This window comes from Garra rufa, chromosome 17, assembly GCF_049309525.1.
Source record: "Garra rufa chromosome 17, GarRuf1.0, whole genome shotgun sequence".
Taxonomy (NCBI): domain Eukaryota; kingdom Metazoa; phylum Chordata; class Actinopteri; order Cypriniformes; family Cyprinidae; genus Garra; species Garra rufa.
This window is the reverse complement of record NC_133377.1, coordinates 44,709,873-44,724,872: the sequence shown is the minus strand read 5'-3', so window position 1 is coordinate 44,724,872 and position 15,000 is coordinate 44,709,873. Positions and strand designations below refer to the sequence as shown.

General features: G+C 34.1%; 1 protein-coding gene across 3 annotated transcripts in view; it reads left to right on the top strand.

The window, feature by feature from the left end:
• LOC141289494 (ras/Rap GTPase-activating protein SynGAP-like) overlaps positions 1 to 15,000 on the top strand; it is a 122,579-nt gene that overhangs the window by 56,014 nt on the left and 51,565 nt on the right. The window lies entirely within an intron of this gene.

The window sequence follows — 15,000 nt, the reverse complement described above, 5'->3', positions numbered from 1 at the left end:
GAGTACCGGCCCCGTCCCAAACGGACGCCTAGCGCACCGCATACTGCACCCTTCATTCAGTTACGCCTCACGCGCCACACGACCTCATTACGCTGCGTGTTTAATGCAGCGACTCTCGTCCATTTATCATCTCTGACAGTTCATTTGCATTTTTAATCCAGGTTAGTTTAAAAATGATGTAACTTTTGTCACGGCGCATGTTATCGCCGCTTCATTCGTCTCACAGACACTCATGCGGAACGCAGTGCATTGTGGGAAATACAGTGTGCTGAGAAGAGTTTGAGCCTTTTTTTAATTGATAAACTTCAATAAACACAAAGTACAGTAATACACATGAAAACACAAAACACATACAAATCTGAATATGCATACAAAATACTGCCAATACTTTATGTTTATTAAAATTGTTTATTATGTTATGCATTATGTTAAACTGCTTTAAATTACTTTTTCCCCCACATCAATTTACACTCCATACACCATAATGACAAAGCACAAAACAGGTTTGTAACAACTTTGCAAATTTATTAGAAATAAAAAACTGAAAAGATCCTGTTGCATAAGTATTTATACCCTTTATCTCAGGAGCATTCATATTGCTTCTAGATGTTCCTACACTTGGAGTGGAGTTAAACTGTGGCAAATTCATTTAAATGAGTCTGATTTAGAAAGACACACACCTCTCAGAAAAGGTCTAACAGCTGAAAATGCAGATCAGAGCAAAAACCAAGATAACTGCCTGTAGAGCTCAGTGACAGACTTGCGTTAAGGCGATGATCTAGAGAAGAGTTCAGAAACAAATCTGCTGCATTGAAGGCTGACAGAAGCATTCTCCATAATGGAAGACGACTGGAACAACTAGGACTCTAGAAAATGTCCAAGCTGACAGAGATGGAGAGGTGAAAAGGTGAGGCAAAGAATGGCAGATAATTGCCAAATGCAGATGTGCAAAGATGCTCACATCAGACCCAAAAACACTTGAGGCTGTAAAGCTGCTTCAACTATGGACTGAGTTAAGGGTATGAATACTTATGCAATCTACTTATTTCAGTGGTTTATTTTTAATGCATTTGTCAAATTTGCCAATCTGGTTTTTGCTTTGTCATTATTATGGTGTATGGAGTGTAAATTGATGTGGGGGAAAACTATTTTAAAGCAGTTTAACATAATGCTGCAACAAAACAAAATGTGAAAAAAATGAATAGTTTTGCAAGGCACTGTATGTTAAAGGATTTACAAATTGCTTTCTTATTATGTAAATAAAACATATTTACTACATAACATAAATTTTTAATTTTTTAAAGAACCAAAAATAATGGCTTAAGTTTACTAAACTTAACTCTTACACTGCAAAAAATGCTTTTTTACTTATGTTTTTTTAATTTGAATTGTTCCTTTTGTAATATGATGACTGCAACTTTGTTTTATTTATTTTGGCATTGCCCTCTCATGTGAAAACATTTTTGGAAAAATTTTTGGAAAGAAAGCAAAGAGTATTACATTATAAAATTGGATTTTACACTGCAAAAAATGCTTTTCTTACTTAGATTTGTTTGTCTTGTTTCCAGCCAAAATATCTACAAATTCTTAAATCAAGAATAATTTTCTAGACGAGTAAAAAACTGAAAAAAAAGTCACAATTAAGTGAGTTTTTGCTTAGTACAAGCCAAATAATCTGCCAATGGGGTGAGCAAAAAAATATTAATTCAAATAAAAAACTAGATTGTTTTTCTTACCCCATTGGCAGACTATTTTGCTTGTTTCAAGCAAAAACCCACTTAATTTTGACTGTTTGTTTCTGAAAACAAGACAATAATTTTTACTCGTCTAGAAATTCTTCTTGATTTAAGAAATTTTTTATATTTTGGCTGGAAACGACAAAAAGTGTAGAGTGTAGTGTAAAATCTGATTTATAATATAATACTTGTTGCTTTTATTTGAGGGGATTTTAGTAAAACCAGTGTTTTTCAATTATAAATCTAGTAAATCTTTCCAAATATTTGTAACATGAGGCCAAATAAATTAATCAAAGTTTCAGTCATCATATTACAAAAGGAGCCGTTCAAATCCATGTCATTTTTAAATGTAACTAATATATTATTTACTGGATAGTATCTGTGTAAAATTTTAAAGGTTACTTCCTTCACTTTATTTACCAACAGGTATTTGTAAAAAATATGCATTGTAATTGAAATCCCAAAAATTCCAAGTCTTTTCTTTTTAAAATGTTGCAATAAATATTGTATCGTGGACTTCATATTGCAATATACATTTATATACTTTTATAGTTTTTTTAATTATTTATAATTACATTTTTATAGATTTTCAGTTATTATTTTTTATTATTCAAATATTTTTATTAGTAATATTATTTAGGTTTAATGTATTTTATTTTTTACATTTTAGTATTAGCTTCTAATTGGTCATTTTACAGTTTTGCACTAAACCTATTTTAGTTAGTTGCAATGCAACATTTGTAAGTTTTTTTGTAATCTAATATTTATATTTTACTTGATTTCTGCTTTATTTGAATGAAAGAAAGTGTTTTTAACAGTTTTAGGTTTAGCTAATGATAATAAACTTAATTTGAAACATTTTTATCTCTGAAATTCCTAGTAAATTTCACAAATAATTACAACAAAACAGCAAGTAACATGTTGAATTAAATCTGAAAATTAGTAGAAAGACTAAAATGTGACCCTGAAGCACAAAACCTTAAAGTCTTAAAGTAGCACGGATATATTTGTAGCGATAGCCAAAAATACATTGTATGGGTCAAAATGCCAAAATCATTAGGATATTAAGTAAAGATCATGTTCCATGAAGATATTTTGTACATTTTCTACCGTAAGTATATCAGAACTTAATTTTTGATTAATAATATGCATTGCTAAGAACTTCATTAACAGCGATTTTCTCAATATTTAGATTTTTTTGCACCCTTGTAATTAGTTGTATCTCAGCCAAATATTGTCCTATCCTAACAAACCATACACCAATGGAAAGCTTAGTTATTCAGCCTTCAGATTGACTATTATGACTGGTTTTGTTGGGCACAAGTGGTATTTTCTCATAAAACATACTTAAGTAATCATTTTATAATTTTATGAAAATCAGTTTTCCAGTACAAAATCCAAAGTTGTACTAACTCTTCTTTCAGAGTTTATTCACTCAAAGTACCTCAAATGTTTTGAGTTCTGCTCAATGAATAGAATTCACAGTGTATACAGATAGAAATTTTTTAGATTTTCTGTTATTTTGCTTTGTGCTTTTTTAGTTTTATTATTTAAATATTATCATTGATATTTTTATTTGTAATATTATTAAAGTTTAATTTATTTTAATTTTAGTTTTAGTTTCCAACTATTAATTTTAGTATTTTGCATTAAACCTTTTTTTTTTTTTAGTTTTTTTTTTAAACCTAATATTTATATTTTATTTTATTTCAGCTTTGTTTGAATGAACGAAAGTGTTTTTAATGGTTTTAAGTTTAGCTAATGATAATGAACTTAATTTGAAACATTTTTGCACTCTGAAATTGCTAGAAAATATTCCAAAAATACATTGAATGGGTCACAATTTTTCTTTAATGCAAAAAATCATTAGGATACTAAGTAAAAATCCAGTTCCATGAATATATTTTGTACATTTTCTGCCGTAAATATATCAAAACTTAATTTTTGATTAATAATATGCATTGCTAAGAACTTCATTTGGACAACTTTAACAGCGATTTTCTTTCTTTTTTTTTTTTTTTTTGTGGTCCAGGGTCACAAATAGTATTTTCTCGTAAAACATACTTCAGTTATCATTTTATAATTGTATGAAACTAATTTTTCCAGTACAAAATCTAAAGTTGTACTAACTCTTCTATCAGAGTTTATTCACTCAAAAAACTTGAAAATGTTTAGAGTTCTGCTCAATGAATATAATTCACAGTGTATACAGATTTAGGTCATATTTGTCTCCAGAAGTGAACTAAATCTGACAAAACTTTCCCGTAGAGACGTCTGAGATATATGTGTGTGTGCTCCTTCTACAGAAATGTTGCAAGGCATGTGTGAATTTCATAACTAAAAATAGTATACAAAATTAGAAAGATCCAAATAGTAAAGATATGCATTTGGTTTCTACTTTTAAGATTATCCAAGAGTAACAAACTATTATACTCAATAATGCATGCCTTCATTCTCCAGTCCGTTCGTCGTCTGTAGGGTCACGCTTGGAATTAATGATATGGAATATTTCTTATTTGCTCATTGCTTTCATTATTTATGACTCAGGTCTTCTGTCTGATCCAGTTTATCAATCTGTTTCATAATCATTACAAAGACCTGCTGAATTATCTTGGTTGAAGAGGATATAGGAATTAGCATCTTTGTCTATATTTGCTCAGTCTCAGCGCTCTACGCTTAGTTTTCTTTTTAGGATTGCAGTCAACATTTTAGAAGCAGCTTCTGATCAATAATCAAAGATGTAGCTTTTCCATTATGAGCTGATATTTGACTCCTAAAGTGATTTACAAGGGAATTTTATTAAAACTATGTCTACTTTTAAGTCAAATTTTAATATATATATATATATATATATATATATATATATATATATATATATATATATATATATATATAAGCTTCAAATTAAAACAACAGAATTAGAACAGAACTAGATCAAAAAGTTTGTCAAGACTAACTTTAGGTTGAAAGTTTAAAGCAGCTGTAAAAGCTTAAAGTTTTAAACTCTATATAAATAGATGATTAGCATGTTGCTAGCATGATTACAATGTAGGTAGTTATGATTCTAATGTATGATTCAAGCATGTTTAGTAAGTTGTTGGCATGTTGCTAACATGTTTCGAACATGATTAGCAAGTTGCTAGCACATTTCTAACATGTTTCTATCATGATATGTTAGTTGCTAGCATGTTTCCGACATCATTAGCAAGTTACTAGCATGTTTCCAACATCATTAGCAAGTTACTAGCATGTTTCCAACGTGTTTCTAGCACTATTAACAAGTTGCTAGCATGTTTCCAATGTGTTTCTAGCATTATTAACAAGTTGCTAGCATGTTTCCAACGTGTTTCTAGCATTATTAACAAGTTGCTAGCATGTTTCCAACGTGTTTCTAGCATTATTAACAAGTTGCTAGCATGTTTCCAACGTGTTTCTAGCATTATTAACAAGTTGCTAGCATGTTTCCAACGTGTTTCTAGCATTATTAACAAGTTGCTAGCATGTTTCCAACGTGTTTCTAGCATGATTATGAAGTTGCTAGCATGTCATTAGCATGTTTCTAACATGATTAGCAAGTTGCTAGCACATTTCTAACATGTTTCTATCATGATATGTTAGTTGCTAGCATGTTTCCAACATCATTAGCAAGTTACTAGCATGTTTCCAACGTGTTTCTAGCATTATTAACAAGTTGCTAGCATGTTTCTAGACTAACTAGCAAGTTATTAGCACGTTTTAACATGTTTCTAGCATGATTAGCATGTTGCTAGCATGTTTATAACATGATTAGCAAGTTAATAGCATGACATTAGCATGACTGACAAGTTACTAACATGTTTGCTAGCATGATCTAGCCAAGCTTAGCACCTAGAATTATGCTAGTAACTTAATAATCATGCTAGTAACTTGTCAGTCATGCTGGAAACATGCTAGCAACTTACTAATCATGATAGAAACATGCTAGAAATGTCTTAGCACCTTGAATGACAAATGACGTGCTAGTAACTTGCTAATCAGGCTAGAAACATGCTAATAACATGGTAATAACTTTCTAAACATGCTAGAAACATGTTAGCAAATTGCTAATCACATGTTTTTGATGCAAGTTACATGTTATTTATGTTAGAAACATGCTAGCAACATGCTAACAACTTGTTAATCATGCTAGAAACATGCTAATAACTTTCTAAACATGCTAGAAACATGTTAGCAACTTGCTAATTACATGATTTTGATGCAAGTTACATGTTATTTATGTTAGAAACATGCTAGCAACATTCTAACAACTTGTTAATCACACTAGAAACATGCTAATAACTTTCTAAACATGCTAGAAACATGTAAGCAAATGGCTAATCACATGTTTTTGATGCAAGTTACATGTTATTTATGTTAGAAACATGCTAGCAAAATGCTAACAACTTGTTAATCATGCTAGAAACATGCTAATAACTTTCTAAACATGCTAGAAACATGTTAGCAAATTGCTAATCACATGTTTTTGATGCAAGTTACATGTTATTTATGTTAGAAACATGCTAGCAAAATGCTAACAACTTGTTAATCAGGCTAGAAACATGCTAATAACTTTCTAAACATGCTAGAAACATGTAAGCAAATGGCTAATCACATGTTTTTGATGCAAGTTACATGTTATTTATGTTAGAAACATGCTAGCAAAATGCTAACAACTTGTTAATCATGCTAGAAACATGCTAATAACTTTCTAAACATGCTAGAAACATGTTAGCAAATTGCTAATCACATGTTTTTGATGCAAGTTACATGTTATTTATGTTAGAAACATGCTAGCAAAATGCTAACAACTTGTTAATCAGGCTAGAAACATGCTAATAACTTTCTAAACATGCTAGAAACATGTTAGCAAATTGCTAATCACATGTTTTTGATGCAAGTTACATGTTATTTATGTTAGAAACATGCTAGCAAAATGCTAACAACTTGTTAATCAGGCTAGAAACATGCTAATAACTTTCTAAACATGCTAGAAACATGTTAGCAAATTGCTAATCACGTGTTTTTGATGCAAGTTACATGTTATTTATGTTAGAAACATGCTAGCAAAATGCTAACAACTTGTTAATCATGCTAGAAACATGCTAATAACTTTCTAAACATGCTAGAAACATGTTAGCAAATTGCTAATCACATGTTTTTGATGCAAGTTACATGTTATTTATGTTAGAAACATGCTAGCAAAATGTTAACAACTTGTTAATCATGCTAGAAACATGCTAATAACTTTCTAAACATGCTAGCAACATTGTAACAACTTGTTAATCAGGCTAGAAACATGCTAATAACATGGTAATAACTTTCTAAACATGCTAGAAACATGTTAGCAAATTGCTAATCACGTGTTTTTGATGCAAGTTACATGTTATTTATGTTAGAAACATGCTAGCAAAATGCTAACAACTTGTTAATCATGCTAGAAACATGCTAATAACTTTCTAAACATGCTAGAAACATGTTAGCAAATTGCTAATCACATGTTTTTGATGCAAGTTACATGTTATGTTAGAAACATGCTAGCAACATTGTAACAACTTGTTAATCATGCTAGAAACATGCTAATAACTTTCTAAACATGCTAGAAACATGTTAGCAAATTGCTAATCACATGTTTTTGATGCAAGTTACATGTTATTTATGTTAGAAACATGCTAGCAACATTGTAACAACTTGTTAATCAGGCTAGAAACATGCTAATAACATGGTAATAACTTTCTAAACATGCTAGAAACATGTTAGCAAATTGCTAATCACGTGTTTTTGATGCAAGTTACATGTTATTTATGTTAGAAACATGCTAGCAACATGTTAACAACTTGTTAATCACACTAGAAACATGCCAGTAACTTGCTAATGACATGCTAGTAACTTGCTAATCATGTTATAATCATGCTAATAACTTTCTAAACATGCTAGAAACGTGTTAGCAACTTGCTAATGATGTTTTTAATGCAAGTTACATGTTATTTATGCTAGAAACATGCTAGCAACATGTTAACAACTTGTTAATCACACTAGAAACATGCCAGTAACTTGCTAATGACATGCTACTAACTTGCTAATCATGTTAGAATCATGCTAATAACTTTCTAAACATGCTAGAAACGTGTTAGCAACTTGCTAATGATGTTTTTAATGCAAGTTACATGTTATTTATGCTAGTAACATGCTAGCAACATGTTAACAACTTGTTAATCACACTAGAAACATGCTAGTAACTTGCTAATGACATGCTACTAACTTGCTAATCATGTTAGAATCATGCTAATAACTTTCTAAACATGCTAGAAACTTGTTAGCAACTTGCTAATGACATGTTTTAATGCAAGTGACATGTTATTTATGTGAGAAACATGCTTGCAACTTGCTAATCATGCTAGAAACATACTAAACATGCTAGAAAAAATGTTAGAATCATGCTAACTACATTCTAATCATGCTAGCAACATGCTAATCATCTAATCTATCGATATAAAGTTGAAAAGGTTTTACAGCTGCTTTAAAGTTTCAAGCTAGGCTTTCTCCAGCCAACCTGAAGTTAGTCTCTGCTGTTTGTGTTGTATGTAGTTGTGTTTGAGACATGAGAGCAGTGCAGTGGATTGCAGAAGCGCTGGAGTTTAATGTGAGCTGGTGTGAGTGAGTGTGGTCTGCTGGGTTTAGCGAGAGGAAGATCAGGAGTGTCGTCACTCTTGACCTCGTCAACATTCAGCGCTTTCCTGTTACTCTGAAGCTCCTCTGTAATGGAGACCTTGAGGGGAAAGAGCTGCGTTAATATTGATGCTGAAATCACCATCAGTATCCTGACAGTAGAAATATTCACGCTGCCTTCGCATAAAGAGGAGCTTCTTAGTCAGAAATTGGCTTCTCAAGTCATTTTCACCACCGTCAAGAATTTGATAATCAAGTTTACAAGTTAGGAAGGTCATATCGCTGTAGTGACTGTCAAGTTTTATTCATTTTTCCTCAATATATACTGTCAAAATTATAATTCTAAGTTGTAACTAAAAAAAAGACTATTATTATTGAAATTATAATTATTATTATCTCTATTTTTAGTAGTAATATTATTTAGGTTTCATTTATTTCAATTTTAGTGTTAGTTTCTAATTTGCATTTTACAAGAAAATACGAGTTTGTAATTCATTTTTCATTTTAATGGATCATTTTTCAGTTATTTTGCTATGTCCTTTTGTCATGTTTTTTTATTGTTTTTAAAATATAAACATTTTCATTAGTAATATTATTTAGGTTTAATTAATAATATATTTTTTTAATTTAAAGTAATATTTTTAGCTTTAGTTTTTACTTAGTACTTTTAGTGTTTTTGTTCAAACTTATTTTAGTTAGCTGCAAGGCAACATTTAACATTTTTGTTTGTTTAAGTTTTTCACTCAATATGTATATTTTATTTAATTTTTCTTATAATTGAAATTATAATTATTATTATCTATATTTTTATTAGTTATATTATTTAGGTTTCATTTTTTTCAATTTTAGTTTTTGTTTTTATAATTTGCATTTTACAAGAAGATACTGGTTTGTCTACTTCAGAATTTCATCTCATTCTCAATAAGTTAAGTGCAGTTGAAATACATTTAAATGCTTTTATAGTTTTTAGAATTCATTTTTCATGTTAATAGATCATTTTTCAGTTATTTTGCTATGAGCTTTTGTCATGTTTTCTCAATTATTTAAATTATAATGAGTTTTATTAGTAATATTCATTTATTTTTATTTAATGTATTTAAATTTTAGTTTTAGTGTCCAATTAGTAATTTTAGTGTTTTTGCTTAAACTTATTTTAGTTAGTTTTTTTTATTTATTATTTATATTTTATTTTAATACAGCTTTATTCGAATGACCAAAAGTGTTTTTAATAGTTTAAGTTTTATTTAACGATAAAAACCTGGGGGAAAAATTTGTTGAAAAAAAATTTTAATTTAAATTTTTTTTTTACTCAGAAATTTCTAGTAAATTGTAAAAATAATTACAAAGTAATACCAAGTAACATGTTAAATATAAAATTTAGAAGTAGAAAGACTGAAATAGTATTTTCTTGTAAAATGTAATTCAGTAATCATTTTTATAATTTTATAAAAATCTGTTTTTCCAGTACAAAATCTAGATATATACAAGTTAGGAAGGCCTTATTGCTGTAGTGACTGTTGAGTTTTATTAATTTTCCCCTTAATATATACACTGTAAAAATAATATTTCTAAGTTGTAAATGAAAAAAGACTATTAGAGTGCATTTTTTAAAAAGAAAATACTAGTTTGTCTGCAGAATTTCATCTCATACTTCATGTTAATTGCAGTTAAAATATATTTATAGTTTTTTTTGTAATTAATTTTTAACTTTAATTGATAATTTTTCAGTTATTTTGCTATGTGCTTTTGTCATGTTTTTTATTAGCAATATTATTTAGTTTTAATTTTAGTATTTTTGCTTAAACTTATTTTAGTTAGCTGCAAGGCAACATTTAACTTTTTTGGTTATTTTAAGGGGTTTTATTGAATATTTGTAATTTATTTTATTTCAGCTTAATTTGAATGAACTGTCTTGTTTTTAAGAAAAATGATTCAAAATGAAGTGAGTTTTTGCTTAAAACAAGCGAAATAATCTGCCAATGGGGTAAGAAAAATAATCTAGTTGTCTGCTTGAAATAGGATTATTCTTCTTACCCCATTGGCAGATCATTTTGCTTGTTTTAAGCAAAAACTCTCTTCATTTTTACTTATTTTTTCTGAAAACAAGACAATAATTTACTTGTCTAGAAAATCCCTCTAGATTTAAGATTATGTAGATATTTTGGCTTGAAACAAAACAAAAAATCTAAGTAAGAAAGGCATTTTTTGCAGTGTAATCAGCAATTGTAGTGTGTTTGCTTAGACTTATTTAAATTAGCTGCAAGGCAACATTTGACTTTTTAGTTTATTTTAAGTTTTTTTATTGAATATTCGTAATTTGTTTTATTTTAGCTTAATTTGAATAAACGAAAGTGTTTTATGTTAAGTGCAGTTAAAATATATGCGTATTTTATAGTTTTCATAATTCATTTTTATATTAATAGATCATTTTTGCATTTTTGTTATTTTGCTATGTGCTTTTGTCATGTTTTTTATTATTTAAATGATATTTATAATTTAGAAATATTTCTATAGTAAATAAAAAAGACTATTAGATCTAAGAGTAAAAATTATTGTATTGTTTTTAGAAAAATTATTCAAAATGAAGTGAGCTTTTGCTTAAAACAATCTAAATAATCTGCCAATGGGGTAAGAAAAATAATCTTATTTCAAGCAGACGACTAGATTTTTTTTTTCTTACCCCATTGGCAGATTGTTTTGCTTGTTTCAAGCAGAAACTAACTTAATTTTGACTTATTTTTTTCTAAAAACTAGATAATTTTTACTTTTCTAGAAAATCCTTCTTGATTTAAGAATTTGTAGATATTTTGGCTGGAAACAAGACAACAAATCTAAGTAAGAAAAGCATTTTTTGCAGTGAACTTTGAATGAATTAATCAAAAGTAGGTCATTATACTTAAAGCAAATGCCAATATGGACTAGTGTCTGAATATTAAGCCGCAAAATGACAATTTAGTCACTTTATGAGCACCTTAATGTTATTTTTGAGAGAAACCATTGTCATACCATATACACACAGAAATGTAAAAGTTTATATTATAAAAGTTTGTTTTTAACTACCGCTCAAAAGTTTGGGATGAGTAAGACTTGTAATGTTTTTTAAAGAAGTCTCTTCTGCTCATCAAGGCTTCATTTATTTGATCAAAAATACAGAAAAAAAACTGTAATATTGCAAAATGTTATTACAATATAAAATAATAGTTTTTATTTTAATATACTTTAAAATGTTACTTATTCTTGTGATGCAAAGCTGAATTTTCATCAGCTGTTACTGCAGTCTTCAGTGTCACATGATCCTTCAGAAATCACTCTAATATTCTGATTTATTAGAATTATCAGTGTTTTTTTTTTTTTGGAACCTGTGATTCTTTTTTTCAGGATTCTTTGAAGAATAACAAGTTAAAAAGAACAGCTTTTATTCAAAATATAAATCTTTTCTAACAATGTAAATATATGCTATCACTTTTTATTAATTTAACACATCCTTGCTGAATAAAAGTAGTAATTTCTTTAAAAATAAATAAATGAATAAATAAAATATTTACTGACGGAAATGTGAAAGGGGTCTATTCCAAACGATTTATCTGTAGTATTATTATTATTATTATTATTATTATTATTATTATTATTTATAAAGTCTTCGGTCAAAGTCTCTTAAAGAAATAGTTCACCCAAAAGTGAAAATGTGCTTATCCAAGATTAGGTTGAGTTCATCAGGTTTGTAGAAATATGTCATTCCATCACTGTCTCACCAATGGATCCTCTGTAGTGAATGGGTGCCGTCAGAATGAGAGTCCAAACAGATGATAAAACCATCACAATAATCCACAAGTGATCCAGTCCATCAGTTAACATCTGGAGAAAACGTCTAGGTTACGTAGGTAACCCTCGTTCCCTGAAGGATGGAACGGAGACGTTACATGGGAACTCGCCTGAGAGTCCAATCACCTCTGAGCCTTATACAACAGGCCAATGAAAATTGGCGAGTGGAATTTGCATGCCAAGCCACTCCCCCGTACATACGGGTATATAAGATGGCGGCTGCAACACACTCATCAGGTTTTTGCTGAAGAGCCGGAACGAGCCGGCGTCAGCGCGACGCCGTGGCAGGGGATGTAACGTCTCCGTTCCCTCCTTCAGGGAACGAGGGTTACCTACGTAACCTAGACGTTCCCCCTCAGTCGAGTCACTCAACTACTACATCTAGCCCTGACTGCGGGGCATGGAGGACCCAGGGTTCACCGGGGGGAACCTACTGGAAAATAGCGCACGGATCCATATGGGAATGGTGCAGCAAGCCGACACCAGCCGTCCTCCCGCTCACCTGATGTCTATGTTAAGACACGGGAGGAGACGGCCTCTACGCGGAGGTTGTAAAACCTGGCGAAGGTGTTCGGTGTCGCCCAGCCGGCAGCTCTACAGATGTCTGCTAGTGAGGCGCCGTGCGCCAAAGCATAGGAGGATGCAACACTCCGGGTGGAGTGGGCATGCACACCCAAGGGGCACGGCTGTCCCTGGTACAAGTAAGACAGGGAGATGGCATCTACCACCCAATGAGCCAACCTCTGTTTGGAGACAGCATTCCCTTTCTGCTGACCTCCGAAGCAGACAAAGAGTTGCTCGGTGCGTCTGAAGTGCCGAGTGCGGTCTACGTAGATACGCAAGGCCCGGACTGGACACGGCAGCGCAGAAGCTGAGTCTGCCTCCTCCACAGGCAGAGCTTGCAGGTTCACCACCTGATCGCGGAAAGGCGTGGTGGGAACCTTGGGCACATAACCGGGCCCGAACTCTAGGCACGAATCGTCGACAGAAAAAGCTTGAAGGTCCCCTACCCTCTTAATGGAAGCCAAAGCCGTCAGGAGCGCTGTCTTGAGAGACAGGAACTTAAGCTCAACTGATGCGAGGGGCTCAAAGGGTACGAGGCGCGGTCTGGGAGGATTAAGTCTCCTAGCGCCTCTAAGGAACCTAACGACCAGCGGGTGCTTACCTAGGGATGATCCATCCACTGCGTCATGATGTGCGGCAATAGCGGCAACATAGACTTTGAGCGTTGAAGGGGACAGCCTGCGCTCCAACTTCTCCTGCAGGAAGGAAAGCACGGCTGCAATCGAGCATTTCTGAGGGTCCTCTCCTCGAGAGGAGCACCAGTCGACGAACAGACCCCACCTCAGTGCGTAAGCCTGCCTCGTAGAGGGGGCTCGGGACTGAGTGATTGTGTCTATCACGGCCTGGGGAAGGCCGGCGAGGTCTGACGCGTCCCGTCCAGGAGCCAGACATGCAGGTTCCAGAGGTCGGGACGTGGTTGCCAAATTGTGCCCATCCCCTGAGAAAGAAGGTCTTTCCTCAAGGGGATTTTCCAGGGAGGGGCTGCCGCGAGGGAAATGAGTTCTGGGAACCAGGTTCTGGTGGGCCAGTAAGGCGCAACCAGGATAACCTGCTCCTCGTCCTCCCGGATCTTGCACAGGGTCTGTGCAAGGAGGCTCACTGGGGGAAAGGCGTACTTGAGCCCCGGAGGCCAGCTGTGAGCCAGAGCATCCCTGCTGAGGGAAAAATGCTGCTGGCAGTGGGAGGATTCGGGGGAGGCAAACAGATCTATCTGGGCCTCGCCGAAATGACTCCAAATCAGCTGGACTGTCTCGGGGTGGAGTCGCCATTCTCCAGGGAGGGTGGACTGCCGTGAGAGCTGATCGGCTGCACGGTTGAGTTCCCCGGGAATGTAAATGGCACGTAGTGATTTCAGCCACGTTTGACTACAGAGGAGCAGACGGCGGGCGAGTTGTGACATGCGAGGAGAGCGGAGACCGCCCTGGCGATTGATGTAGGCCACAGTCGCAGTGCTGTCGGTGCGAACAAGCACGTGCTTCTGGCGCAACGTCGATCAGAAGCGACGAAGGGCCAGAAGCACCGCCAACAACTCGAGGCAATTGATATGCCACTGCAGTCGAGGTCCTGTCCAGGAGCCTGAAACTGACTGCCCGTTGCAAACAGCACCCCAACCCGTGGTGGAGGCATCTGTGTAAACCACAATGTGCCTGGACACCTGTCCCAGGGGTACTCCAGCCCGAAGGAAGGCAGGGTCTGACCACGGGCTGAATAGGCGGCGACACTGCGGGGAAACGCCAATCCGGAGTGTGCCACGGTGCCATGCCCGTCTCGGGACTCGGTCGTGTAACCAGTGCTAAAGCGGTCTCATATGAAGCAAGCCGAGCGGCGTCACCGCGGCTGCAGCTGCCATATGCCCCAGGAGCCTCTGAAAAGTTTTGAGAGGAACCGCTGTCTTGTGTCTGAACAACTTCAGACATCTCAGCACCGACTGCGCACGCTCGTTGGTGAGGCGGGCTGTCATAGCGACCGAATCCAGCTCCACACCGAGAAAAGAGATCCTCTGCACTGGGGAGAGTTTGCTCTTCTCTCGGTTGACCTGAAGGCCCAGATGGCTGAGGTGCCGAAGCACCAGGTCCCTCTGCTCGCACAATAGATCCCGCGAGTGTGCTATCAAAAGCCAGTCGTCGAGATAGTTGAGAATACGGATGCCTGTCTGCCAAAGAGGGGACAAGGCAGCCTCCGCGACCTTCGTGAA